Source organism: Cavia porcellus, unplaced genomic scaffold (genome assembly GCF_034190915.1).
Source record: "Cavia porcellus strain 051 isolate PalLab524CR breed Dunkin Hartley unplaced genomic scaffold, mCavPor4.1 scaffold_26, whole genome shotgun sequence".
NCBI lineage: Eukaryota > Metazoa > Chordata > Mammalia > Rodentia > Caviidae > Cavia > Cavia porcellus.
The window spans coordinates 47967091-47994677 of record NW_026947509.1 but is presented as its reverse complement, the minus strand read 5'-3'; the positions used below and the strand labels follow the sequence as shown (position 1 = coordinate 47994677).

Sequence of the window (27587 nt, the reverse complement as noted above, 5' to 3'; positions counted from 1 at the left end):
TGCTGTAACAAAACATCGGAGACTGCACGAGGTACAAGGAAAAGGCGTTTATTTCTGCCTGGGTTCCGGAGGCTGAGAAGGGCCAGGCTCTTCCCGTGGGCTCCTCTGTAGCCTCCCAGGATCAAATGGCAGCAGGAGGAGGGCGTGCAGGGGAGTGCACCAAGGCAGGAAGCAGGAGCGGGCCCAGGGAGCCCACGCTGCTGTTTAACAAGCCAGGCTGTAAGAGCAAACCCGCTTCCACGAGTGGACTTTTCAGCCCGAGCTCAGCTCTGCTGCGTCCCCCAACACGCAGTCGCATCTCTGGGTTTGCGGCTCGCCCTCCTCCCTGTCCTTAATTACATGCACCTTTTCCTTGCCGCGTGTCTCAACTCTCCATAATGGGCACGTTAAAAGACATTTAATTTAAAAGCTGGTGATTTCCAATTTTCTCCTTTCTGATTGTATCTTAGAATATGCACATATCTCCCTAGGTCCATGAAAAAGCCTAAGCCCAAAGCACTGCGCCCCTACGGTCCGATGGACACAGCAGTCCTGGTCTATTTCTGTGCAAGGTACGCTAGGGACCACGGTGTGGCCTGAGCTGAGGCACTTCCAATAGATGCAGCCTGAGCAGAACCCGTGTGCACGGCCTGCTCCCACACACAGGTGTCTTCGCTCCCTGCAAGGAGAGACCGAGCCTACTGGGACGGAACCAGCTGTGTCCATGCAGCTCCTAACACATCAGGGTCTCAGAAAGCACGTGCTAAGGTACCAGAGCAAAAGGTGATTTTACCAGATGGAGAAATGGACTGGGAACCTTCACTAAACAGTGAAGGGTATAACCTCAGCCCTCGGGAAACTGACCAGCCAGCTTAGACTGCAGAGCAAAACCCCCGTCTCAAAAAACAACAACAAACATTGAAAATTAGCGATGATATGTTTAACTTAGTTCTTTTTCATTTTCACTTATACCTTTGCTTCCCAAATTAATTCGTACTAATGGACAAATAAAGTTACTAGGTTTGGGTTGGGGATATAGCTCAGCAGCACAGCACCTGCCTGGAAAGCATGAGGTCGTGAGTTCAATTCCTAGTACCACACATAAATAAATAAATATAAATAAAGTCACTAGATTAGTAGATTTTGCCCAGCAGATGTCAGTAGAACTGAGTTTAATCCTTTCTATTGTTAATGAACTTTGAAAATCAGTGGAGATGGTAGAAAAAGTTAGAGAACTGTATTTCTTTGTTGACATTTGAAGACATGCTATGAACATTAAAGAATACACCCAACTATTCAGGCGTGTGAGAAACACTGTATTCATAACAAACATGACTTTAAACATTAAATTTCTCCCAATTCGAAGTCCAAGGCAGTTTGAATTTAACCGTTAGCCAGAGCCAAAACCATGAAAGATGAGGGGAGTACAAAGCTGAATATTCAAGAATATTCAAATATGGGTGTGATGCCTACTGGAAATATTTTCTGAAGACCATAACTTTATTTCACCTTTTAATTATTTAGATTTCTCTTTTTTCTCATAACATTAAAGGATTCCTGTATTCTGATAGAAATACAAAGGCTTTTTCCATCACTTTAAAAGGAGAAAGAGAAAAAAAAGGAGTAAATGAAGTCAAAGTTTTTAATAAAATTCCCAAAGCCCAAAGTATTTTGAAAAGAGCCTTCTAAAGCTATCACACTGGCAAATTACTGTAATTGTTATCATCGTTAGGCTTTTCTTAGCTCTGAATGTTTAATCTGCTTGCACCTAGGAAAAAGTAGATGTTTTTAGTAAGTCTTAAAAAAAAACATGTCTTTATCTAGACGATGCCTCAAATCAGGCCTGTGTCTTTTGGCTTCTGAATCTCCAGGCCTCCAGCCCCTTCCGCTCCCAGGCATTTTCTCTGCAATGCAAACACACTTCCCTTTCGGCTCCTTGAAGGCAGACACATGAATTCCCCCAAAGGACCCTGGCATCCACTGCAGTGGCACGCAGAGATCTGTCTGAGGTGCAGCAGAGATGAGGAAGAGATGCGGACAGAAGGTGGAGTGAGAGTCCTTCAGGGTCCCTGCCATCACCTCTCACTGCATTTTAGTTGAGAAGCTGTTGTGGTGGCTGTTATTATCTCCTCTTAATTCCCAGCCAAAAGTAATACACACATATGCACATGCGCTCACACACACACGCAATCTGAAACTTAAATCGCCGTCCCAGTGTGCAGCATCTCCTCCTCTTCTCTCCCCCACCCAAGGCCCACTGGGGTCCACGATGCCCAACAGTCCCTGATGGACCATTCACAAAGGATGGAGGCTTCCATGGAAAGCTCTCTCCTCTGCAACAGCCTATATCACATCCTCTGCAGTTGCCATATCTTAGTGAGGAGAAGGGAAGTTTATATTCTCAGCAATATTAGAGGATAAAAAAAGACCAGAAGCAACTGACTTTTATTAATAACTTCATTCGAAGGCAGCAAAGCAACATCCGGAATACTTATTACCCGTTTGGCATTCTGCTCACCTCCGTGGGTATGATTCAACATGACAGAGCTCTGTCAGAAGGAAATAAGCTCCATCTAGTTAAATTAGAATGATTAGGGTCATTTAGGCAAGGGAAGTTTAATTTGTATGGCTCTAGAAATTTTATACAAACTGGAATACATAAGTATTTAATCTTCCCTGAAGCTCAATTTAAAATTGAAAGAGACTATTGCACAGATCTATAATGAGATGAGACATATTAGAAATTAATTTAACTATTACCGCACTGCAAGCATGTAGCCCAAGAAATCAAAGCGTGTTTTACTTGCAGTTTGTATGCAATAATAGAAGAAAATGTTCTGTTACAATTCATTAGCCATTCTATTGTTTTGTGAATTCTTTAAATGAAAACATGACTGTCCAAACTGAACTTGACTTTTTTTCTACTGGTTTTTTTTTTAATTATCCTGCCAAACTCGTGCTGCAAAGTAATACAGAATTCAATCATAACCTTTCCTTCTTAGTGGAGATTTTTAAAATCTTTGTGGTCATTAAGATTTTCAGAGCCCATTGGAAGCTGTGGATCCCTCCTCAAAATAAAGTTTAATGCAAAAATAAAAATCACAGGGCTTTTTTATATATGCAAGTAACCTTTTAAACTATCAGATAAACAAAATAAACACAAATGTCAGTATCTTTGAATTTTGTAATATAGTCACATATGTACTTCATTATTAGTACATCTAACAACAAAATCCAGTGGTAATCTACTGACCATTGTAATTTTGAAGTAACAATAAGTAGCAATAACTGTTGTGATGTTACATAAAAATGTGGACAATTGGGGTCAGGGATTTAGCTCAATGGCATAAGGCACCTTCCTGGCAAGCACAAGGTCGTGAGTTCAATCCCTGATACCAAAAAAAAGATGAATTCTTTCAGTGACCAAGGCCCAGGTACCAAAAGTACAATTCTATTTTTGCCTGTATTGATAACTGAAAGAGATGCTTAATTCCAGTTTAATTTAGTAAATTAATATAATTATTCCCCATCTATATACATAGACCACCAAGGGATTGGTTAAGAACCCTGGCTCTAAAATGCGTATGCAATAGTTAAAAAAGACCATGGTGGCTACTGCAGCAGCTGACATCTGTTGATGGCAAAAACACAGAACGCAAAGGTAGAATGGCAGATCTTTAGTTGGTCAGTTAACGGTCCACACCAATACGGGGGCTGAGTCATCAGCCTTGGTCACAGCAAAACAGCCACATCTGCTGAGCTTCACGCCATGTTACTATATGAATAGGCTCACCCAAATTTGTTAGAGGAAAATTATTCCAACCACCTGGCTTACATAATCAGTGTTCCTGAGTCATTTGGTCAATTCCCTATCTCAGTCCACTCTCATTTAAAATATACAATCTTGCAATAGAATTAAATCTTGATGTGTTTTTGGAAACTCCTTAGTACCTTCTTTAATGTGAGAGCACAGTATTTCCCTTAAAAGCTTGTGTGTCCTTTAACAAGAGTTATTCAGCACCTATTCTGTGCTGAGTGCTGGAAAGCAAAGCTTCACAAGACCTAAGGACTTTCAAACTACTAGGAGAATCAAGTGAATAAATAAGTTCACCACCAAGTTGAATTTCTCATACTAACTTATGTACCAAGAACTACTGAACTCTAGAAGACAGAATTCTTCTGAGTCTGAGGGAATAAAGAAAGCTGTAGAGAGGTATTGTAGTCAAGGGTTGCAAAGAGAACAATTACAGACAGACCTACAGGACACATAATTTATAGTATCACCCAAGAAGTCAAATACAAAGAAAGTTCAGGAAATCCGTCCACAACACTAAAAACCTAGATAATCCTGAGATCCTGGATCCATGGCAATAAACTGCACAAGTTCAGCTGATGACCTACAGCCCACGAACGACAATGATTCGTGCAAGTGTATCCCACAGACCTGCACTGGGAAAGCCCAAAGGTCAGTGATGGAAGCTAGAAAGTCTGCACCAGCAGGGTGGAGGAGCTGTGCCAGCAGGCTGAGGGTTCTATGCTAGAGCCAAGAAGACATGCTCAAAATAAGGGCTCACCTGAAAAGTACCACAGCCATCCTCAGCGACCATGAGGTCCCGAGCTCCTTTGACAATGAGAACAGCTGAGTTCATATCAGGAAGCCAGTGTGACAAGCTCCTCCCAGAGATCGAACAGCACACAATTTGCCCCTCCAGAGCCAGGAAACAATGTTCAAAATAAGGACCAGAATGCCCCCAAAGTGAACTCTCAACAAGAAGGTCCCAAGCTCCTCCCATGATAAGAGCCAAGTTCATATCAAGGGAGCCAGCAGACCAGCTCCTCCAGGAGAGGCTGGCTCCAAACAACAACCCTTAGGAGAACCCACAATGCTTCTCTCTTCCTCCCTACTTCTCTTTTTATGCTGGCAACAGCCCTCAGCTGGGCCCTCTACACTCGGCACCGTGCTGATTCAGTTCAGCTGGTGTTTAAATTGACCACTTTTCTGAAAAGTGTTCGAACTCCTCAATCCTGATCAGTCAGCTCACTGTATCGCGCTACCCCTGGTGGATTAGTGGCACATGCTTCCGAGTGTGTCATATAATAATCTGCAACATGCAGGAAAATGTGGGGCACAGGAGGAATGGGGAGATGCATCGGGGTCACTATTTGCACAAGTGATCTAGATGTCAAAAGGGATGACATGCTTGCCAACAGACTGGAGAAACACATATTGCAAGGCAGTAAACGTGAAAGAGTCTTGTGTTTCTTGTCAAGCACCATGAATCCTGTCTCACTGGCCAGTTGTCATCCAAAGAAGCAGAAGCATCATCTGTGACTTGCTAGACACCCACTGTGACCCGCTGCCTCTGAACTGGGGTGGAACCCAGACCTGTCTTTCAGCAGATCCGCAGCTGATGCTAATGTACACTAACCTTTGTGCTCCACTGCCTTGGAAAATCACAGAGGACGCACATGGCAGAGAAAAAATCGTAGCACCTGAGATTGCTTAGATCGTAGCACCTGAGGAGCAGAGCAGAAAATCCGTGCCAGGAGGGATGGACGTCGGACCACAGACTCAGGAGCAGCGCCACTAATCCACCAGGGGTAGCACAATACAGGGAAGCTGAAGGATCAGGATTGAGGATTGCGAACACTTCAGAAAGCCCTGCTTGGGGAAAGTCTGGTTCCAGGACAGGGGCAGGGAAGATGTAAAATGAGCTGGAGTCTTCACGGCCCACCAGAGGGGGAGTCACATCGGAGGAGGCCGGAGAGGGCTCGAAGAACCGACAGGTGCGCTGCAGGAGGAGAGAGACTTACATCCTCAGACCAAAAATTAATAAGAAGGATGACACACGCAGGCCCAACCAGACATCTGGATCAGTGAAAGGAGGAGGCTCTGTTACCACAGCTGGTCCACATGTTCCCAGTCCCTGTCCCTCCAGGGAGCAGCCACCAAGAGAGAACCTCTATCAGCTGTGAACCAGCATTCCCTTATGGGAGCATTCGATGTAGGTTCCCATCAGATTTTCTTTTGCTTTGATTTAGCTGGTGTTTTTTCTCTCCACCTTTTCATCTCCCTGTGTTGTCTTCCAACACAAGTTTCCATAGCAATATTTTATTTTTTTTTACCTGTTTATTTCACTTTTTAAATTCTTCAAGCTTTTTTTGTTGGCTGTGTTTCATTTTATTATGTTGTTTGCGTTTGTTTGTTTGTACCAGGGATCATGCTGATGATCTGCTGCTTGCCAGGCAGTGCGTGCACCACTGAGCTCTAGCCCCAGCCCCACTCTTTTTTAATCCCTCTGATCTTGCTTCATATTAACCTGCTGTCATGTGCACCCAGCTCCTTTTGATGTTCCTTATCTTAACTAGTTTCCTCTCTCCTTTGCCTCTTCTGCACTTTACAGGTGCACAAATGCATAGATCATAGGTTCCAAGAGCCTCATAACTTTCCTCAATCCCTAAGTACACCTCCTTCCTCCTGTACCCCACCCCTGCCCCCACATACGTCTTCTTAAAGCCCTCAACACCAACCCTTCAATCCAACACACTCTGACCCCATGTCTAACTTTAAGTTATTACTATTTCTCCTATCAACCTTTTCTCCTCCTGAGTTACACAGCTCTTCCACCATCCCTTCCCCTCCCTTCCCCTCCCTTCCCCTCCACATTGCAGACTAATTGCTGATAACAATAGAATACACTGCAAAGAATAACGGGGAAAGGTAAAGATGCGAGTGCAAGGTTTACCGCATGAGAATGGCATGTGGTTGGTTCTGTTGGAGTTCTGTTAACCAGCAGTAATTCCTCCAAACACAGTGACAAGGTGCAACCCGCTTAAATCAAACAGCTGAAGAGGTAGAGAAAGTGGAAGGCAGTGTGTAAGTAAAAGATCTTCATATCAATTCCAACAGAGGTGTATGCAGGAAAACAAGCAACGGGAGGTCCCCAAGTTTTGCCAGCTCTTGACATGCAGTCAGGAGGCAGCAATGGAAAGGAAAACAGACACCAGACAGTGGAGCTGCATGCACTGATTAAAGACAGCACTAAAGAGCAACCGAAGTCTAAATGGAGTTAGAAACCAGAAGACAGCACACATGGAATAAAAAGCCTCATGCAGAAATCATAATAAAAGGCTTCTCAAGAATGAGGAAAGAGTTCAACATACAGGTTTGCAAAGCATCTGGAACACCAATAAAGAATTGGATCGGAGGCTTCTATAGCATTTTTAATCAAAATACCAGATTACTGCCCCCACCACAGTAAACCCAAAATTCTAAAAGCTGTCAGAGAAAAACCAAACATCAATTACAAAGGAAAAGCATTAGGATTACAGGACACTTCTCAACACAAACTTTGAAGGCCAGGAAAACCTGAAGTGAAGCATTTCAAGCCTTGAAAGCAAACAACTTCCAACTCCAAGTTAACACAACAAAATTTTCTTTCCAAATAGATGGAGAAAAAAGGACATTCCATGAAAAATGACTTAAGAAACACCAGACCAGCACTCTGGAAAATCTTCAAGAATATCCTAGATAGTGACAACAAAGCCAAACAAGCCCCAAATCCAGATTCAGTGAACTCAGAACAAACACTGCCCTGTGCATGAAATATTGTTTTTGTGTCTTATTTTTAGTCTATAAATATCTTTTTGGTTTGGATTAGTTTCTTCAACACCATAGACTGTTCTATTTTCTGACCCAGTCTGACATGCTGGTGTTTCTTTGATTTTTATGTCCAGCAGTGTTTGTTCTGTGAAGACAGGTGTTCCAGTAATGGGTGCATATTTGCAACTGTTCACTCTTTGTTAAATTGTTTTTTTTCAACCTGTGTATAGTGACCTTCTTCGTCTCTTCTGAAGTTTGAAGTTTTCTTTGTCTGTGAGTAAAATTGATCAGAGTGAGTCACCACAATACCCCACTTGCACAAAGAGATCAACTAAGCAACAAATCAATAAAGAAATTTCAGAGCTGAGCCACATCTTTGAACAAATGAATTTATAAGTATGTACAGATACCTCAAAAATCCTCACTAAGATATTGGCAAATAGAATGCAATAAATCAGCATTCATCCCAGGGTTGCAGTATGGTTTGTATACCATCAAATCAATAAATATAACACAGTGCATAAACAGAAGCAAGTACAAAAACCTATCAACTGAGGCAGAAAAAGGTTTGGATAAAATCCAACATTCAAGATAAAAATCCTGAAGAAAACAGGTTTAGAAAGAACTTCTCTGGTTTTTGTTTTTGAAATAGTTCAAGCTGGCCTTGAGCTCACTTTGTAGCCCAAGGCTGGTCTCAGATTTATAACAATCCTCCTGCCTCAGCCTCCTGAGTGCTGGGATTATAGGTATGTGGTATCACATCAAGAAAGACCTTATCTGAACCTAATAAAAGTCATTTATGACAAACCAATGACCAATATCATGTTAAATGGCAAAAAGCTGAAAACTTTCCTCTAAAATCAGGACAAGACCATGATGATCACAATCAAGACTTGCATTCAACACAAGACTCAAAACATTAGCCACACAATTAGGATAGAGAAGAGATAAAAAGGGTATTCATAGGTAGGAAAAAGTCAAATTATCATCATTTGTATATGACATGATCTTTTACAAATAAGACCCAAAGAATTCAACCAAAAGACAACGTTAATAACCAACTTTATTCTGGGCATTACCATTCTGGCAGTCGGTATGGAGATTTTGCAAAGAACCAAGAATAGAGAATCTATTTGAGCTAGCTATTCCCCTTCTAGGTATCTACCCAAAAGAGCTAAAGACATCATATTATAACATTACACACATATAGATGTTTATAGCAGCATAATTCACATCTAAATCCTGGAACAGATGAATGGACAAAGAAAATGTAGTATTTATACATAATGGGATACCACTCAGCTGTACAAAGGATACACTCCAGACATTTGTAGGAAAATAGATTTACTTAGATAACATAAGTAGCTGATTGTGAAATAAACCAGTCACAGAAGTTAAATTGTTTGACTTCTTTCATTTGAGTAACACAAAGTACAAATAGAAAGAAAGATTAAAATTAACAAAAAGAATCAGGGAGATAGTTCTTTTTATAAATGGGAGGAGATTTTGGAAGGATGAGAGGAGAATGGAAGGAGACATAGAAAGATTTAAGAGGCATCATGTACATGCACCAAATGCCCACACTGACTGTAACCATGAGCTAAAGTTATAAGAATAAAATGTGCAATAGATATTTTGAAAGAGAAGGGGAGGAAACATCTAAAAAGGGGACATGGGAGCCATTGTTGTTAATTCCCTAATATTTCATTTTAAAGTTCTGCATCATTTTCATTGTTTCATTTTGATTGGTCTTATTCTGTTTTATTTGGTTTGATTTTAATATGTCTGATGGTCTGGACAACAATTTTGAAGATAACAAGAGGCGTTATGGTAGCCATTGCTGATTTCCGGTTATCCTGTTTTGAAGTCCTATATCGCTTTCACTGCTGTGTTTTGATTGGCTTTACTCTGTCTAACTTTATTTGGTTTTTGTTAGGTCCCCAGGCTGAGTCTCCCACCCAGACAGAACAGAAAACCTTTCCCCAGCTTCCACTCGGCTTTCAGGAAACCACCTGCACCCTGGTTCCTAGAATAAGAACCCACAGCAACCTGAACTTCGCACTTGTGTTCCCACCACCAATAACACCCTGTACCCACTCTGACCCACCTCACACCCCTGGAGGGCCCCTACAATTTTAACCCCCACCCCGTCCCCCAGCAACAGGTCTCCCCTCCCCTCCTCATCCTCACCCCTTGCTCGGGGTCATCCGTCTTTTCACCCTTGGCCCAACCACACCTGTTCTGTAATAAAGTTACCACTGTTTACCTCAACCTCATGTGCCTGGAGGGTCTTGACTGTGCCTCGGTTTACTTAACCTAAAATAAAGGCAAAATTATGAGAATACTACTAATAATGAAAATGGACAAAGGAGATCTAGAGATAAAGGGAGGCAGGAGGGCAGGGAATAAGAAGAATCTAGATAGGTGGTGTGCACGTACCTACTCCCTAAGGTGAATGTAAACTTCATGTGCTACAGATAAGTACTAATAAAATGGAATTGTTTTTTAGAATGGTGAGCTTGATACATGGTTAGTTTCCACAAAGTAAAGAAATGCTCAAAATGTAAGGAAAAGGACAGGCTGAAGTGATGCAAGAACCAGCCTGAAGCAGTTTGTAATGAGCCACCATGGAATGCTTTAATGTTAGAGAAAAGCCAGAGTACAGCATGGCTTCTGTAACATTCCCGCTACACACAATCTCAACCTATCTGTAAGGAAACGTCCAGCAACACAAACTGAGGAACACTCTACAAGTACCTGAAGAGTTCCCCTCCAGAGCGCCAAGCTCATGAAAGCCAAAGGGAGATAAAGAGGAGAGCAGACCAGGGAGAAATGACAGCAGAACGCAATGTGGGACCGATTCGAATCCTAAAGCAGAACTACATCAACGATGAAAATATGATAAAATTTAAATAAAATCTGTAATTTACCTAACAGTGTTGTAAGAATCTTAAACTCCTGGTATCGTGAATTGTGCACTGTGTTAACATCCAGGAAAGGTGACGAAGAGCACACATCCTGCATAGTATTCCGAACTTTCTTCTAAGTCTAAATTTCTCTCAAAATAGATTTTTTTTTGTTTTCTTTTTTAAATTTTACTTTAAAGGGAGTAAAACAGAACAGTAAAATGAAAATAAAATAAGTGTTAGGACAGTAGGAAATCTATAATCGTAACTATACTGCATATTGGTATCCTCCAAATAGTTGCCCAGACAACTGGCCCCAGGCCTGCAAAGTGATTAAACAACATAAATGTTAGGTTATGTCTCTACTTCAGTTATTATCATCTTAGCCTGTGTCACGTCTGGTTGCTTCAAAATAGAATTTTAAATTAAATAAATAATTATCATCATTGAAATCCTTTGGAAATCCCATGAAACTGTTCCCAGTGGGTGAGAAAAACCAAATACCTCTTTCCTGGGGAACTCTAATGGCTGCCATTCAGTCCAAGTTCCTCGGTCCTGAGAACTCTGTTTCATGTGTCTTGAAATCCTAAAGAATTTAGATAGAGAAAGATTTACCCTGGAGCTTCAGGAAGCTTAAACCTCAGAGCTCTTCTTTCACAAAAGGACTACAGAATCCCGGAAGTGGCTGGGAGCTATCCAATGTGCTGCGGAGGTAGGCAGGGGGGGGGCCAGGTTTAGAACAACAGCATTTCTATGTTGATAAATTTCCTAACAAGAGCTCACAATAAAGGGACTTAAGTCTGTAAGTCATCAACAACTTGTTACTACTTCTTTCCTCATTCTAGAAACGTCCACTTCTAAATATTTACTTAGTACACAATTTTATACTTACAAATTATGCTTTGTAAAGAAGGTCCCTGAATTATACAAGATTCATGTTCAACTAAGTGAACCCAGCAAAGGTGCTCAACAAGCATTTTAATTACAGAAAAATCATTTGCACTTTTCAAAATAGTGTTTATATTGATCAGTCAGAGTTTGACAATCCTAATTTTGGGAAGATTTCTATGTAATAATTTTGTATAAAACACATTTAATCACTAACACTGATAGAATGATAGCACTTATGAGATTCTAAGATGCTGTCCAAATACTTACATCCTTTCCATCCATCCAGTCCTTTGGGACTGGATAGTCAGTTCCAAAATGTTAAGGACAGATGGTCCCCAACTGACCCAACTGATATTTGACTTTTAAGATTTTCCAACTTTACCACGTTCCCAAAGAAATACTCATCTCATAGAAACCAGGCTTCAAGCTTTGAACTTGGATCTTTTCCTAAACTAATGCTGCTCAGTAGGCTACGTGTATTCAATGTATGCTTGACTTAGAATACTTTCAACTTACCACGTGTTTATCAGGATGTAGTCTATCATCAGCCAAGGAGTGTCTGCAATCTAAGGACACAGAGCTGATGCTTAGACCATGAGGGGCCCAAAGTACAACCAGGATTGTGAAGAGGGTTGGACCAGGACCCGTGTCAGGATTTCTATACACCATCCTTGAAAAAACAACTTCTCTTTTTCCCCTTTCTGGTAACTACTATCCCAGACTGTGTAACACTAGGAAGCCTTTCTCTCTGTGTACACTTACCACAACATACTGCAATCTGAAGAGGCAATGATGCGGTACTAAGGTTGTTTTCTGCACATTAAGTAATTTCTACTCAGGACTCAAGTCCAAAAAACAACCACCACAACAAAGCTATGGTTCTGCATTAAAAGAATAAGTCTGGATACCACAGGGTAAGAGTTGGAGCTGGGTTGGAATTGGGATTGGAAAATGTCCCTTTGGGGCTGGAGCATCTCCTCCAGGTAGCTAAGTGCCTGGGGCAACACTTGACTTCTGCGGTGACCGCAACCTGTCTTCTTTTCGCAGTGACTCCGGCTGAAACCAAATCCACCGTGAGCTCAGCCCCCACCAATCTGGAGCCAAGGCTGGAAATAGTTCCGTGTCTGCCCTAATGGCATGCAGGACAGAAGCAAATGTTCTACACGGTGGCGCCGGTTGGCTCTAATCAGATAAATGAAGGCATGGAGCATTTTTCCACCATTTGGTATAGTTTTATTTTTGTCCCCAAGTCCCTTTGCTCCCATTTTAAGGTCTGCCACTTTCTCACTGCCAAAGGGCATTCCGCCTGAGCACTGAGAGCAGCTTTCTCCAGCAGAAGGAGCACATGCCACAGGCATCCTGAGGGACACTGGGCATCCAGAAAACCAATTACACAGCTGTTACGGAAGACCACCGTGGCCACCCCTTTGTCTTAGAGTAGTTACAGTCATGTCCCTTCAAAAATAAACTCCCTCAGAGAGACGAGGCAGGTCATGTTTAAAGTGAATAAAGGTCTTTTTTCAAAATCCAGATATAAAGACTGAATAAATAGCTGTGGCTTTCCTTATAGGAACAAAATATGATTTAAGGATAACTTGAAGTCATCGTTGAAAAGACAGTGACCACTCAAATGACATTTCTTCTAGCGCTGTATCACTCAGTTAATAGTCTACTGCTTTCGGCCTAGAAAAAGTACAATTTTATTTGGTTGAAACATGTTTATTTATATCTCCAGATGCTGGTCCAGCTGTCTCTTTTCACTTTCTTTTGTGTTTATCACTTGGCCTTCCTGCTGGGAGGAAATATTCTGTAACTACAATCTCTGTAAGTGATTTTGTCTGGGGTTACTAGGAATCCTGATTTAGAGTTGATTCCGTGCTGATTTAAGGCAGTTTCTCAATGTAAGTTCATGAACTGCCTTTAAAATCATAAGCCACATAAGCAGGAGAACAAGAAGAAAAAGAAAGTGGGCAATATGGATTGCTACTAGTTTGCATCCTCTTTATCTGCTGAGCTAGCCATAAACTGTGAACCAGAGCAACGACTATTTATACCAATCAAAGATTTTACCAGTGAGTCATCTACCAAAAGCTTTTTAGATCACAGAGAATTCAGATTTTCTCCATCTGGAAACAAGAGCAAGTGTATTCAGAAGTGACATGCAGTACCTGGCTGCTAGGAACATTAAAAAGCTCACACACCCGTGAGTCGTACAGGTTAACAGAATTCATGAACACCGTTTGCCCCTTACCCATGGGGTTCAGTGTTAATCACTGTGGATATATCTCCAGATATCCCCTACTTCTAGACTAGCTAAATAGAACCTTTCTGCAGTTAGTCACATGGTGGGGGGATTCCCCTTAAGACATATTCATTCTTTCTTTTTTCTCTTTTTTTGTACTGGGTATCGAACTCATGACTTCATGCTTGCCAGGCAGGTGCTTATGTTGCTGAGCTAAATCCCCAGCCCTTAAGACATATTCTTATATGAGGCCAAGGCTGTGCTGCCATTGTCTTGTTGGTATTTCATCCATGCATCAGGCACTGGCATAGTAGACAATATTAAAATAATGCTAACAAGATAGCACTGTTTTATAAACTGCTTTTTAAGAAGTCACTTAGTAACCTTTTTATTTATCAACTCCTGCATTACATGTTGGAAAAATTAATTTTACAACTAAGAAAGTGGAGTATCTGATTAGGTTTTTGGCTACCCCTACCCCACCCCAAGGATATACATGTACCTGTGACTGAGTAAACCTGCATCTGTTGGCCTTGTTCCCATTTAGCCCCGTACTTGCCCTCCCTAAACACTGACATTTCTGGATAGGGGATGACAGCATCAATGTACCCTCCACACCAAGACACATTTGATGGCGAGAACATCATGATGAATAAGCCAACCAGAACAAGAGACAGAACAGCCCCAGAGCAGGGGGACTCCCACTCTCTGCTGTGCACCCGCCACTCTGGCAAGTCCTGGGAAGAAAAGGACCACTGAATGTGTTTGCGTTCACAGTCCCCAGACGGACGGTGGAGAAGTCCTCCCCAAGAAAGGAACCAGCACGGTGCAGTTCCCATGTCCACTGCGTTCACCTCCCAAATCCCTGTTTCCTCCACCGGATGTTTCCGTTCTAGACGGGCAGGCAGAGAAACACTATTTCCTCTGCCTTGCTCTACTCCCACTTGGAGAAATCATTATCTTTGAAATTTTTATCCTAATTTATTTCTAGAAATTAAATGTTAGTGAGTGGCTAGAGGGATAAAAACCTAGAGTTTCTAAAATCAACCCAAGCCCTCAGTTATTTTAAAAGAAAGCACAAAGGAAGTCACTTTCCTAATTTTCTTGTTTATTATATTAAAAACTGTAAGATTCATAATGAATTTTTACTGCCTCTAGATCAAGAGATAGAACACTCTCAGATACAAATTCACTGAACTTTAAATCAAAGTTGTGTTTAGAAGTAACGAGTTCATCCAGAACTTGGTAATAAATTGGGTGAAACCCTCGTGACCTTCGACGGCTTTCACTACACTAAGCCTTATTTTATCAGTGTTCTTCTTTTTAGTGCTGAAGAGTGGCTTAAAGTTAGCTTGAGCTTCACAACTATCTGGTCCTTTAGGTAAACTGCAGAAGCCTCTACCAATAACAGAGGGAAATGGGAATGATGTACCCAGTTACTAGAATGGCAATTAGATCTCGGACCAAATTCTGTCACTTAAACACATATCAATGACTAGCAGTCACAAAAGTGATCATACAGGCATTCAGATCATTGTGATTGGTTAGTGAAGCGAGCTTACTGACCTTTAGCATTCAGATAATAATGTTGGGTTTAAAACAGAAAAAGGTGTCCCAAGGCAGATGCGATGGTCCTTTAGCAAGTGAGGACCATCACATTGCTGGGCGGGACAGGCAATGGAATCACCCGTCAAGTCGTGGAGATGACGTACAAAGACGGTGATAGAAACAAAGCGCTTTTCACAGGGTGTTGGATTATTGGCCTCTGTACATTTTCAAACCTCTTTCTAGACATGCCTGTTCAGTGTTTCTACCCAATCTACATGGATTTCACATGACTCAATTCAGCAATGCAGAAGTGTTTCTAACGTCCCTCTTATAAGTCAAGGAATTCTCTAGCTGGTTCTCAGAACATCTGAAGCATTTCACCAGTGGAGCTGGATCCCTGAACAGATTTTCAAAATACTAAAGAACTGCTGGTATAGTAAATATGAAAGAAACAACTCTAACTTTGACAAGTTAAAATGAAATCCCTGTGTCAATTCTAACCAAAAAATTAAATAGCAAAATGATCTTGAATCTGTTCTGGCACGCTATTATCAAAGAGTAACAGTCACAAGACTCTGCCACAGGCTGGGGATGTGACTGAGGGGCAGAGCTCTTGCTGAGCTTGCACAAGGTTATGGGTTCAATCCCCAGCACCACGAAAAACAAAAAGAAAAGAAGAAAAGACCATCAGACCCTAATCTTGCACAAACTCCCCCCACAACCTTACACCAAGAGCACATCTCCAAGCATTTCCAGCTGGCAGCTGTTAAACCTCAGAGCAGACACCGTGTTATCAATCACTGTGATCAGCAAGCATTGTTTCAACACAGTGTCATTTTTCTCTTTAGAAATTCCCTTTGCATTAACCTCTGTAAATGTCCATGGTTTATTATGGCATGCACATTCCCAATTGCCATGCTCTGCTTTTCCCAAATAAATATTATTCTTCAGAGATTCTTTCTCTGCTTTTTAAAATTTAGGTTAAAGGAACTTTTCTGCTCCAAGGAAATACATTAATGTAGCTGCATACATCATACTCTGTGTATTTAAAGAATGTAAGTATTTATAATAAAAGTATAGGCGATGTAATACTGAATACGTGTTCTGCACATGTAGCTTGGACCACTGAGTGAATGTCTGAGTGACCCTGAACCTCTCTGCTGACTTCGGCTCCCCCCACCCCGTTCCACCTTCCTCCCCAAGAGCTGAAGCTCAGATGTAAACCCTGGGGACAAAAGTCATCAAGGGCATGTGCCTGACCAGTACAGGCCATAAGTATTTAGCAAAAAGGCCTTCGGGGAAACAATTTCTTGTAGAACTCTGTTCCTCTTGGAATTCACCCACATGCAGCATGTTTTATGTTAGCTTTCTCTTTCTCATTGTGTCTGGTCACTCTGATGACTTGGGTCTGGAGGTGACTTTCATTTTTTGGATGCCCAAAAAAGGGAAAGTGAGGTTCCAAGCAATTATGTTTGGTAAGGATCTCTCTTTCTCTCTCTCTCTCTCTCTCTCTCTCTCTCTCTCTCTCTCTCTCTCTTGCTGTCTCTCATCCTTTTTTAAATTTCTTATCTCATAAGGCTCTTGACAAAAGGGAAATATAAACAGGCCTTTTCACCTGCATAAATCTAGACTTTAACAGGAAAGAGTAAAAAGAGACATCAAAATTCACCTTGACAGGAAGAAGTAAAGTAAAAGCCAGGAGAGATGCAGGGTCCAGTCCACGGGAAGTAACAGGGTGTGCCCATACCCGATTCTTACCTCCAAGGGCAGCCCTGCAGCGGGCTTGAAGACTGGCAGCTGTGCCCGGGCCCAGCGTGGTCCCACGACACCTCAGCACGCATCCCTTCCGCTGACGAGCAGCTCCGGTTCTGCAGCAAACCGGAAATACAATGAAAAAGAGAAGAAAAATAAATTGGCGAATGTGCTGATAAAACATCCTCAAACTCGCCAGAGCAGAATCTGTATCACATCACTGTGACATTTGTGACAATGATGTCCATAGGAAGGGTGCTGCCGTCCAGAACACACTTCACTGAGCCTCAGCAGCTCCTGGCCTCCAAACTAGCATTTACTTAAAAGCTGAAACACTATGTGATGCTATGGAAGCCTTATCAGTTTCGATGTCTTAGTGCTACATGTAACCTCCCGTATCATTTTTCTGGACGGTACCTTCCATGCATTTCCTTTTAAACTACTTAGGAGAAAAGAACAATATTCACATTGTTTCCAAGAATGAGAAACAAATAGGCTCAGAACAAAAATACTCAGCTGGTCAACGTTTTAATACCATAGCTTCGTCCCTTTCCCTTTTGAATCTCTCCCACAACAAGAAGATGTATTTAGAACTAATTAGACAAGCACCAGTTACATCACTGTATTTTGTGACAGTCTTCCATTAGATGGGATGGTACTGCGTTTGGAAGGGAGCTTTGTATTGCCTAAAAAGCTCTGATTTGAAAGACAACATGGATGCCCAGAGACATGCAGGCTACATATTAAATATTAATGCTTTCTAGAGACCTTTAGAACTTCTCAAATGTTTCTCCTTCAATGCAATCAGTAACAACACTTTCTGGGTGTTGAAAGATATCTAAATAATTGGTAGTTCATACTAATTCTTAAGGCAAGTCACCTGTTTATTTAGGACCATTATACCAAATAAATATAAACTAATACTGATATTACACTTACACACATGAAATGCTGCATTTAGAATCATTACAAAATTAAGAAAAGATTGGAAATTTAATCAGATAGGTATCAACAAGAGAATACAATGAACTGAGTTATTTTCCCCACACTGGTATTTTCCCAGCATAGGAAATTCTAGGGCAAACTTCAACCCACCACATCTACTCAGAACACATGCTTTATTTATTCAACAAATATTTAATAAATACTAATGTGAGGTATATCCCAGTTCTGACACTCACAGCTACTTTAAAAATAGTTTTACTCACATGGTGGGAGCATTTGAGGCATTCTCAGAGTGCACAGAGACTCTGACCCCAAAAGCACTCATAATTCATGGTTTTTATTTGGAAATATGAGAAGGCAGGATTGTAATCACTATATATAAAACAAATAATTCTGGAATAAAGTTTTCATTTCATAGCTACATTCTTAAAATCACTCACTCTCAATTTCACACTGAAATTATTACCCAATGTGATGGAAATTTTTCTATACCTCCTAAAGAAGAGTTCTACCAGAGACGTGATATTTTACGTAACTCCTGCAGGAAATACAATAAGCCCAAGAAGCAATGACCTGTCAGAAGGGAAAGTGAGTTTATTTTCGTCTCTGCTGTTCCCACTAAAATCCCGTCAAACAGAAGAAAAGAAGTGAAGATGGATAGAAGAGAAATAGAAGTAGAGAGTAGCTGGGAAGAATCCGATCTTACCTGGACCTTCAGGTGAATACACTGATTGGGGATTTATAAAATTCCTGAAACTATGAATTACAAAGACTGTGTGATTGTGCAGTACTGTCTTCAAACTTTCATTCAGAAACATAAGCCATCCGAATCAGAATAAAAAACTTTAAGAAAAAAAGACATGAAATGTAAAATAAATTTTTAGAGTTACGAAAATTTTTAGAGTCATATTTAGAAATTGTTTCTGAAGAAAATAATGGAAAATAATAATCTTGATGTACAATTACAGATTTTAGTAAAAAAGAAATGCTCTGGGAATTCAGAGAGAAGGTAAAGTCAAATGTTTCATCTTTCCCCAGGAGAAGCTGGTAGAAACTGCTTCGTTGCTGAGGTTGTTAGTGAAAAAGATTTGAAAATATCTTAAAGTGACGTTATCTAGCACTGAGTGTAAAACTTCTAAGTAACCAGCACAAAAGGAAAAAATTAAATGCAGAAAATATAATCAACTCTCAAAGACAGAGAGGTTTATATACACTGAATTCATTATTTCATAAAAGTATAGTGAGATGAAATATAAGAAGTTGTTAGTAGTGACAGTAATCTCCCTGTTTTAATGGGATTTTATTGGAAATACTTAACACTCCCAGAATGCACTAGAGTGTGGGCTCCTCGAGTATTTTACAATCATGTCACTTAGCACAGGCATGTCTTGTGAATATTAATAGCCTGATTCCAGGCTGTTCATCAGCAGTGACCTTCAAGCATTCTACATACTCTTTGTAAAGCTCGAATTTAAAGAAAGAGATCCTGTAGCTGAATGTGTGATTTCTTCTTCATGATATAAAAGCAGTAGAACTAGGCTTGTTCTCTTTTATGGGGTCACTCATTTAATACTAAGTTCATTTTAATTTATCCATTACCATCAATATACTTGAATGCAGTATTTCTCAAAAGCATAATGGACAAAATTCTCTATTCATGCAGTATCGTCATTGTACAGCTATGCTGATTATTCCTTGAGATTGTATCATAAGAATAAAGAGATCAAAACAGCACAATAGAAATTCCAGAAGTAGATTATCGGTTATGCAGAAACTTTATTAGAACCATTACTAGAAATCAATGAAGAAAATGGACTTTTCAACACCAACTCATCAGCTATTTTATCATCCATGTGGAAAAAGTTATTCTTCTTTTACATAACACTCAAAAATATAGAAATAGGTAAGACAATTTAGGAAGACATTTTTTAAAAATTTGTATTGGTTACTTTTGTTGCTGAGACAAAATACCCAGCACACAAAGTTAAGGAAGGAAAGGTTTATTTAGCTCACAGTTTGTGGAGGTTTCAGTCTATAATCAGCTGGCTCCGAGGCAGGGTGGCACATGACAGAATGCAACAGTTTATGGTGGTGGAAAACAGCACAAGCAACAAGAGCGAAAGGGGAGGAGCACGCAGAGAAGACTCTGTCCCTTATATTGTGTGTAGGCCACACTCACTTGGGTGTAGCACTCACATCCATAATCCCAGCATTGGACCATGAGTCATTCACAAACTCTAGAAGCCTGCCTCCCTGACTGCATAAGGCTTTAGGGGGACATCCAGACACAAACCATAACAACATTGATTTGAGGAAAAATCAAAATGGTTTTCTAAAAAAACATAAACTATAAAAAAGATTTGACACATGAGCCAGTCCATTTAGCATCAAATTGAGACTGTATAACTAAGTTATAGTACTTTTGTATAGTGAACTATTACACAATTATGAAAATGGATCATTTACAGCAACAAGTATCAATGATAAATCTCAAAAACAAGAAGTTAATAAAGCTAGATGCAGAAGTATATGAGTAGTTTATTATGAGTTTCTCTATTTAACAGATTTTATTTTCCAGAGAAGTTTTAGGTTCACACTAAAACTGAAAAGTAGGCACTGATTTCTCTCATATCTCCTGCCCCATGCATATGTTAACTTTGAGAGTTTTATATATACTTTGAATAGAAGTTATTTATCAGATTTTGGCATACTTATTAAGTTTTTGCATACTTATTTCTGAATCTCTGGCTTATCTTCTTTTTCCCCTGACAGTGTTTTGTTTGCAGATCAAAAGTTATAAATTTTAATGAACTAATTAATTTATCAATTCTTTCATGAATTATGCCCTTTAATGTTGTATCTAAAAGGTCAGTTTCTCAAGGTCAATAGGTTTTCTTATGATAATTTGTAGGAGTCTTATAACTTTGTATTTTACTTTTGGGTCTGTGATCCATTGGGGCTAACATCTTACTGTATTCTCTGTGATTTTTTGAAGCTACAGTTTAGCTTCTGACATTGATTTGTAGAAATTATCAGTCATTACTGTCTCAAATTTTTTTTCTGCTGCTTTTCAAATTTTTTTTCTTCTGTTACTCCATCATGTGTGTTACATGGTTGATTCAGAGTCCTTGAATATTCTTTTTTTTTCTACCTTTGTTCAGTTCCTTTCCTTTTCCTGCCTTGCATCCTTCATTTATTCCTTCCTTCCTTCCTCTCTCCTTCCCCATTTCCTTTCTTTCTTTCTTTTGCTTCTTCTTTTCATTTCCATTATTTATTTATTTGGTCTTTTTTTTCTCTTTGCTTTGCATTTTTCTGTTGATAGTGTTTCAAGCTCAGAGATTCTTTCCTTAAATCTGGTCTACTAATAGAACCATCAAAAGCATTCTTCATTTCCATTATACTATTTTAGATCTCAAATATTTCTTTTGATTCTTTCTTAGGATTTGCATTTATCTACTTGCACTATCCACCTGTTCTTACAGAGTATCTACCCATTCATGTCTTTGGCATGTTAATCATACTTATTTTAAGTTTCTGACCTGATAATTCCAACACACCCACCATATCTGTAAAGATGTTTACTTTATCTCTTCAATTTGTGCTTTTTGTCTGTCAAATTCCTTGTAATTTTTCTATATCCAAACATGACATACTGGATAAAAAGAGCTACTATAAACAGGCCTACGGTAATGAAGTAGAAAGGCATGAGAGGCTGTGGAAAGCATCCTATAGGTCCATGAGTAGATCTTAATAATTTGGTGAGCTTATTCTTCTTGACGTTGAGCCTCACAAGTGTTTCTCAATTTTTCTTCCCCCTTAGGTGAAATGAGATGTTTAGGGTGGGCAGGAATTGGCTATTTCTCTTCTCCAAGGTTATTTAGGCTCTAATAGCATCACAAGGGGTTATGTCTGGCTAGCTGGTATCTCTGAAGGCAGGCTTTGTTAGGAAGGGCAGTGCACTCTGATTTACCTCAAAATGGTCCTTTCTTTCTTCCCCCTCTGGGAACATGAAAGGATTTTTCTCCAATATTTATGCAAGAACTGGTTGAATTCATAGAGAAAAAAACTTACAAAAGGCAGGGCCTATTAATGTGTCCCTTGGAGTTTTTAATCTCTCAATTTGTCTACATTGTGCCTTCAGAAATCTGTAAATTACAGTGCAGGTTTTTCCAGCCCAGCATTAGTTTCTGTGGAAATTTCTACATGGGTCTCTGCTGTATTCATTTGTCTGTTTCTCTAGTCCTGGGGCAGTAACTCATTCTGTATCTTTATCTCTCCTGTGGATCCATGAAGAGTTGTTAATTTTCCAGCATGGTCAGTTCTTTCCTTGTTAGTGTAGAGTGGTGACTTTCCAATTCCTTACATGTGGGCCTGGAAATTAATATTCTCCTTTTGTGGCCCTTTTGAACACTCCTAGTTACCCTTCTGTCATTGCAGAGACAAAATACTGACATCCAAAGTTAAAGGAGGAAAGGTTTATTTAGCTCACAATTTGTGGAGATTTCAGTACATAATTGGCTGGTTCCAAGGCAGGGTGGCACATGACAGAGGGGTAACAGCTCATGGTGGTGGAAGACAACAAAAGCAACAACAGAGGAAAGAGAAACAAGCCTCTTTCTATCCTTTATATTCTATCCAGTCCACCAGGATTGGGGTGGTACCCATGCAATTCATAGACTGATTCAGCAAAAACCCTTAATGCCAGCACCCTTAATTCTAGCACTGAACCATGAATCAGTCACATACACTAGATTCAGGCACCTCTCATAAAAGCCTCATCTAAAATCGCATGAAGTTTGAGGGAACATCTAGGCACCAACCATAACATTCTGGTCCTCATCCCCCAAAGACTAACATATATTCCTTTACACAAAAGACATTTAGGGGCTGGGGATTTAGCTCAGCAGCATAAGTGCCTGCCTTGCAAGCAGGCAGTCGTGAGTTCGATCCCTGGTACCGATAAAAAGGAAAAAGACAAAAAAAAAAAAAAAGACATTTAATCCATCTCTAAGAGTTGCCAAAATTTCAGTATCACTGAAAAATCAAAGTTCCAAACCTCCTCTGAGGTTCAAGGCAAGCTCTTAGCTGTGAACCCCTGTACAAATGAAAAAAAACAAAAGGTTAAACACTTTCAACATTTAATGGCACAAGATAGATATTTCCATTCCAAAAGTTACAAATGGGGATACAAACAAATTGGACCAAAGCAAGTCCAAAATTCAGCAGAGTAAACATTAAGTCCTATAGTTCCATATACAGCATCCAAGGTGGGCTGTGGCAAAACGTGAACTCCAAAGGGCTTGGGTGGCTCTGGCTTTATGGTACTTTCAGTGGTTGTAGCTCCCATGGCTTCTCTTTTGGACCTGCCCTGTTCCCACCTTACAGCTTTCCTCAGACAATCTACATTCCTGGCTTCTACAAACTTCTGGGGTGTTCACTGCACCTTTGGCTTCACACTCACAGCTTTGCACATTGTTCCCTTGATGCACTCTGTCTGGCTTCCCAGGCCTTCTTCTGAAATCTGAGTGAAGACTTCTGGTCCCACAACTTTTCCATCCTGTGTGCACCTAAAACCAGTACCACATAGATGCTGGCAAATCTGCTGCCAGCCAGAACAGTAGCCATACTCTCTCTTGGTTGTAGGGGTTGAATGCCTGGTTTGATGAGCTGTCTAAATCCAATTTTAAAGAACAAATTCTCTAGGCTGCTGCCATTCAGGAACATGATGCTGCCACCTCCATTCTGGAACAAGTTGGTCCATGGCTTTCTTCTCAAAGCAGTCTTTCACTTTTGTAATTTTGAGGCTGCAAAGAGTAGAGTTCTGCAGCTTCTTATGATGCCCTCAGGCCAGCTTTCCTACTCTTTTCCTTTTCAATCAAGATCTCTGCTCTATCTTTGCAGTCCATAGCTTTACTGGAGCTCCCTTTCTGGCCAAATTCACATTCTAAATCATTCTTCTGGACTCTTTACTCTTGAGTCTCAACATAGATTTGCTGAGAGCCCCAACAGTAGCCATACCAACGTCTCACTATAAGATTGCCTTGAAATTTCTCCTGCCAGAGTAGTTAGTCTGCTGTTCCTAATCTTGGTCTCAGGCAAAGTCTATGGCCATGAGCCAAATGCAAACAAACTTTCTGAGAAGCCACAATGTACATTTTCTGGAGTCCAACAGCCAATATAGTCCTTTCCAGCAGGAAACTCTTAAGCCCAGCTCTCTGGTCTTCTGAACTCTAACCAGAATCTACCACATAGTACATCCCAAGGCATTAAAGCACTGCTTTTTAGTGTGGATTCTCTGAATATTTCCAAACTCTTCTCACAAACCATTCCCAAAGGTTTCTGAACCACATGGATAGGTATATCACAATGACCACACTTCTGGTACTAAATTCTTAGTACCTTTTCCCTCAAGGCTGAGACAAAATACCCAGCACACAAAGTCAAGGAAGGAAAAGTTTATTTAGCTCACAGTTTATGGAGGTTTAAGTCCATAATTGACAGGCTCCAAGGCAGGTTGGCACATGGCAGAGGAATGACAGTTCATAGCAGCAGAAGAGGACAAAAGCAGCAACAGAGAAAGAAGAGGTAAGTCTGTTTATGTCCCTTATATTGTGCTCAGTCTGCTTGGATCCAGAAATTACCACACTTAATTCCAGCACCCTTAATCCTAGTATGAAACCATGAATCAATCGCACACTTTAGATTCAGCCACTTCCAAAAAAGCACAAGGCTTTGGGGTGACATCTAGAAATAAACCACAACAAACATTATTCCATGTATTTTTATGTGATTTAACTGTTTTATGATTTTTTTACAGAAAAAATGAAATTAAAATTTTCATTAGAAGTACTAGGAAACAGATAACTAATATAATTTGTCATTGTGCTCCAGAGGCGTTATTTTAAGACAACATTTGACTCAAGTTCAGGATGACATTGAAAAGATATTTATGTTAACCAAAATTTCATGAGTGGGAATTTATATTCCATACAATTTATCTATTTTTAAAACCCCAGAATCACAGTCTCTTTTCACAAAAAAATGTTGGAGTTCAATAACATTAAAGAGAAACAAATAATATTTATATTCCTATGAATCTCCAAAATAATCTTACACAGTGAATTACAAACTCTGGCATCTATAACCTGGAGAGGCTGCACCTGGAAGGATTAAAGAAAAATCAAGAAAAAGGAAAAGGAGGTAGTAGTTAGACTAACTGAAGAAGACTCAGTGTACATACATAGCATTGCAAAATAGAGCACATAAAATGCAAACTACTTAGATAACTTTGAGCTTCAAATAAACAAATAATTTTCTAGTGTAAGCATATCCTAATGTAAACCCTAAAGTTACCCTTGTAACTCAGAAATTCACTCAAGGCAGGGGATTTTCTATTAGAAATTAATGTGGAATAGCAAAGGGGAAAAAAATGAAAAGACTTGTCTGTCTGACAAGAGTTTGAATTTGAGCTCTCTAGCTCTGCAACTGCAAAAAAAATGAGAATAGTAAAATACCATATTCATGGCTTGCATCATGTATCATGTATTATGTATAATATGTATGTATACGGCTTATAGTAGTACTCAGTAAATAACTTTTAATATAAATTTTACAATTATTGAGGAGCTGGGGATGTAGAGTACTTGTCTAGCATGCAAGAGACGCTGGATTCAATTCCTAGCACCACACACAAAAAAAGTAATAATTATTGAATGCTTTATAAGGTTGTCTCTCTACTAGTTTTGAGCTACAAAGATGGCTAAAATATCATCTCTTATTTCAAAAGGCCTTGGATTTTTTTTTTGTGGAAGATACACAAACTACATAAACAAACTATCACAATGCAACACTGAAGCATAGTACAACAGACATAGCTAATCACTCTCTTGACAAACACCACTATGTCTCTCTACGTCAGACACTAGGGCTTTTGCCTTCCACTGGGCAGCCTCCCTCCCCGATCTAGCAGGGGAACATCTTTGTAGGTTTATGCTCTATGCCTCCTTCTGCACGTCCACTACATTCACGTTTTCTGCAGTGTGTCATGCGTAGACTTCGTGATTAAATGCTTTTGCTTATTGTTCCTGCCAGCCCTCCTATTTGCACACTTGTAAAAGACCAACATCTTTAAAAAAGTACTAAATACACTTCTTCTACTAGGTTTTGTCCACTTCCCTCAGTCAGAATGAGTCTCTTCCTCCTCTTCCCTAGCAAGTAAATTCATCTATACCACTGTTGTGGAATCTGAACGTACTACCACTGGATATTGGTTACCCTTGTGCCAATACATCTCTTGTACTGGATTGTCACGGTCAGGACATGTATTCATTTTTGTGTCACCTTCATACTTACAGTACATGTGAAATAAATTTTTATGCTTTTGTTCCAAATAAAATTAAACTATGATTGCCATGCAAAAGAGATTTTAAGTTGAATGAAAACTTGACCCCCTCTTTTTGTATTTGTGAAACAGAATTCCCAGAATTCCTACATACTCTAATAAGGATGCAAATATACCAGCTGTATACTATGAAATGAAATTAAATTGCAAAGGAATATCTAAAGTTTAATTTTCTTATATTTTAAAGTCATCATTACTATTACTATATGTTGCTATATATGAAGAACATTGAAAAATATATACTAAGCTACTATTGCTGAAAATGAAATATGTAAATTTTATTCTATACATAAGTCAGAGAATTTTGCATTAATTTTTTTTTAGACAAGGTCTCACTATGCAGTTCAGGCTGGCCTTGAGCTCACTTTGTAGCTCAGCTGGTCTTGAACTTGCAATGATCCTCCTATCTCAGTCTCCCAACTACTGAGTTCTGCATTATTTAAACATTTTACAGTAAACAGATATTAGTCTTATAGAGAGAAAAAAATAAACTATTTTTTAAAAAAATTAATAGGGGTCGGGGATTTAGCTCAGCAGCATAAGCGCCAGAAAGTACTGGTCATGAGTTTGACCCCCAGTACCAAACAAATAAATTAATTATAACCCCAGAAGTTATGTCATTAAATCTTATTTCCATTACTTTTATGTTTAATTGCCTAGTTTTATTTGGCATAAACATAAGAGTTGCTTAAAATAACCAAGTGGAAGTAATTTTATTTTTAAAATTTAAAAAGTATACATTTCCTATGTCTTATCTTCGGTATTTGAGACCCAAAAGAAATAGCAATGATGCATCAAAACATTTAATCTAACATAAAGTAAAAAAAAAAAATTAATCAAAAAAATTTCCTAATTGTTTTGTTTGCTTGCATTTTTCTGACATCTTTAGGCACTTTATTTACTGATGTGATCCTCTTCCCTCAGTTAAAAAAAATTCTCCAGTAATGTACATAGCTAGTCAAGTGGAAACTAGTCAGGGGCACTTTTGATTTAGCAGAGATAAAGAAGCAAGTACTTCAATATTTTCCTGCCCCCTTTGGGAAGGTCAAGAAGAACTTAGGTCAACCTCAAGTGTTGTTAACACCCTGAGATGAAGCTGCTTTTCACCTGCGAGCTGCAGAGCACCTGTCTCCAAGTGAACATGCATCTTCAGCAAGCAAGTTTACAGCTGTTCAGGGCAGAGGGCAGAGGCACAAGCATGAGGTGTAAGAACGGGACATGCTTTCTGTGCTGGGAGGGAAATTAAAAATAACCCCCAACTATCATCCATCAAATGTTCTTGTCAATACTTGAGGTATCCCCGGGAAAGCAAAAGAGGAA

At 39.7% G+C, this 27587-nt stretch overlaps 1 long non-coding RNA gene across 1 annotated transcript in view; it reads right to left on the bottom strand.

The window, feature by feature from the left end:
- The window catches only part of LOC106028601 (uncharacterized), a 148064-nt gene that overhangs the window by 9879 nt on the left and 110598 nt on the right, over positions 1–27587 (bottom strand). Inside the window, exons 3-6 of the long non-coding RNA XR_010043520.1 lie at positions 16928–17037; positions 10993–11074; positions 7803–7853; positions 6726–6825 (exon numbers count right to left, since the gene is read on the bottom strand). This is a non-coding gene — a long non-coding RNA (uncharacterized LOC106028601). The remainder of the gene's footprint in view (positions 1–6725; positions 6826–7802; positions 7854–10992; positions 11075–16927; positions 17038–27587) is intronic.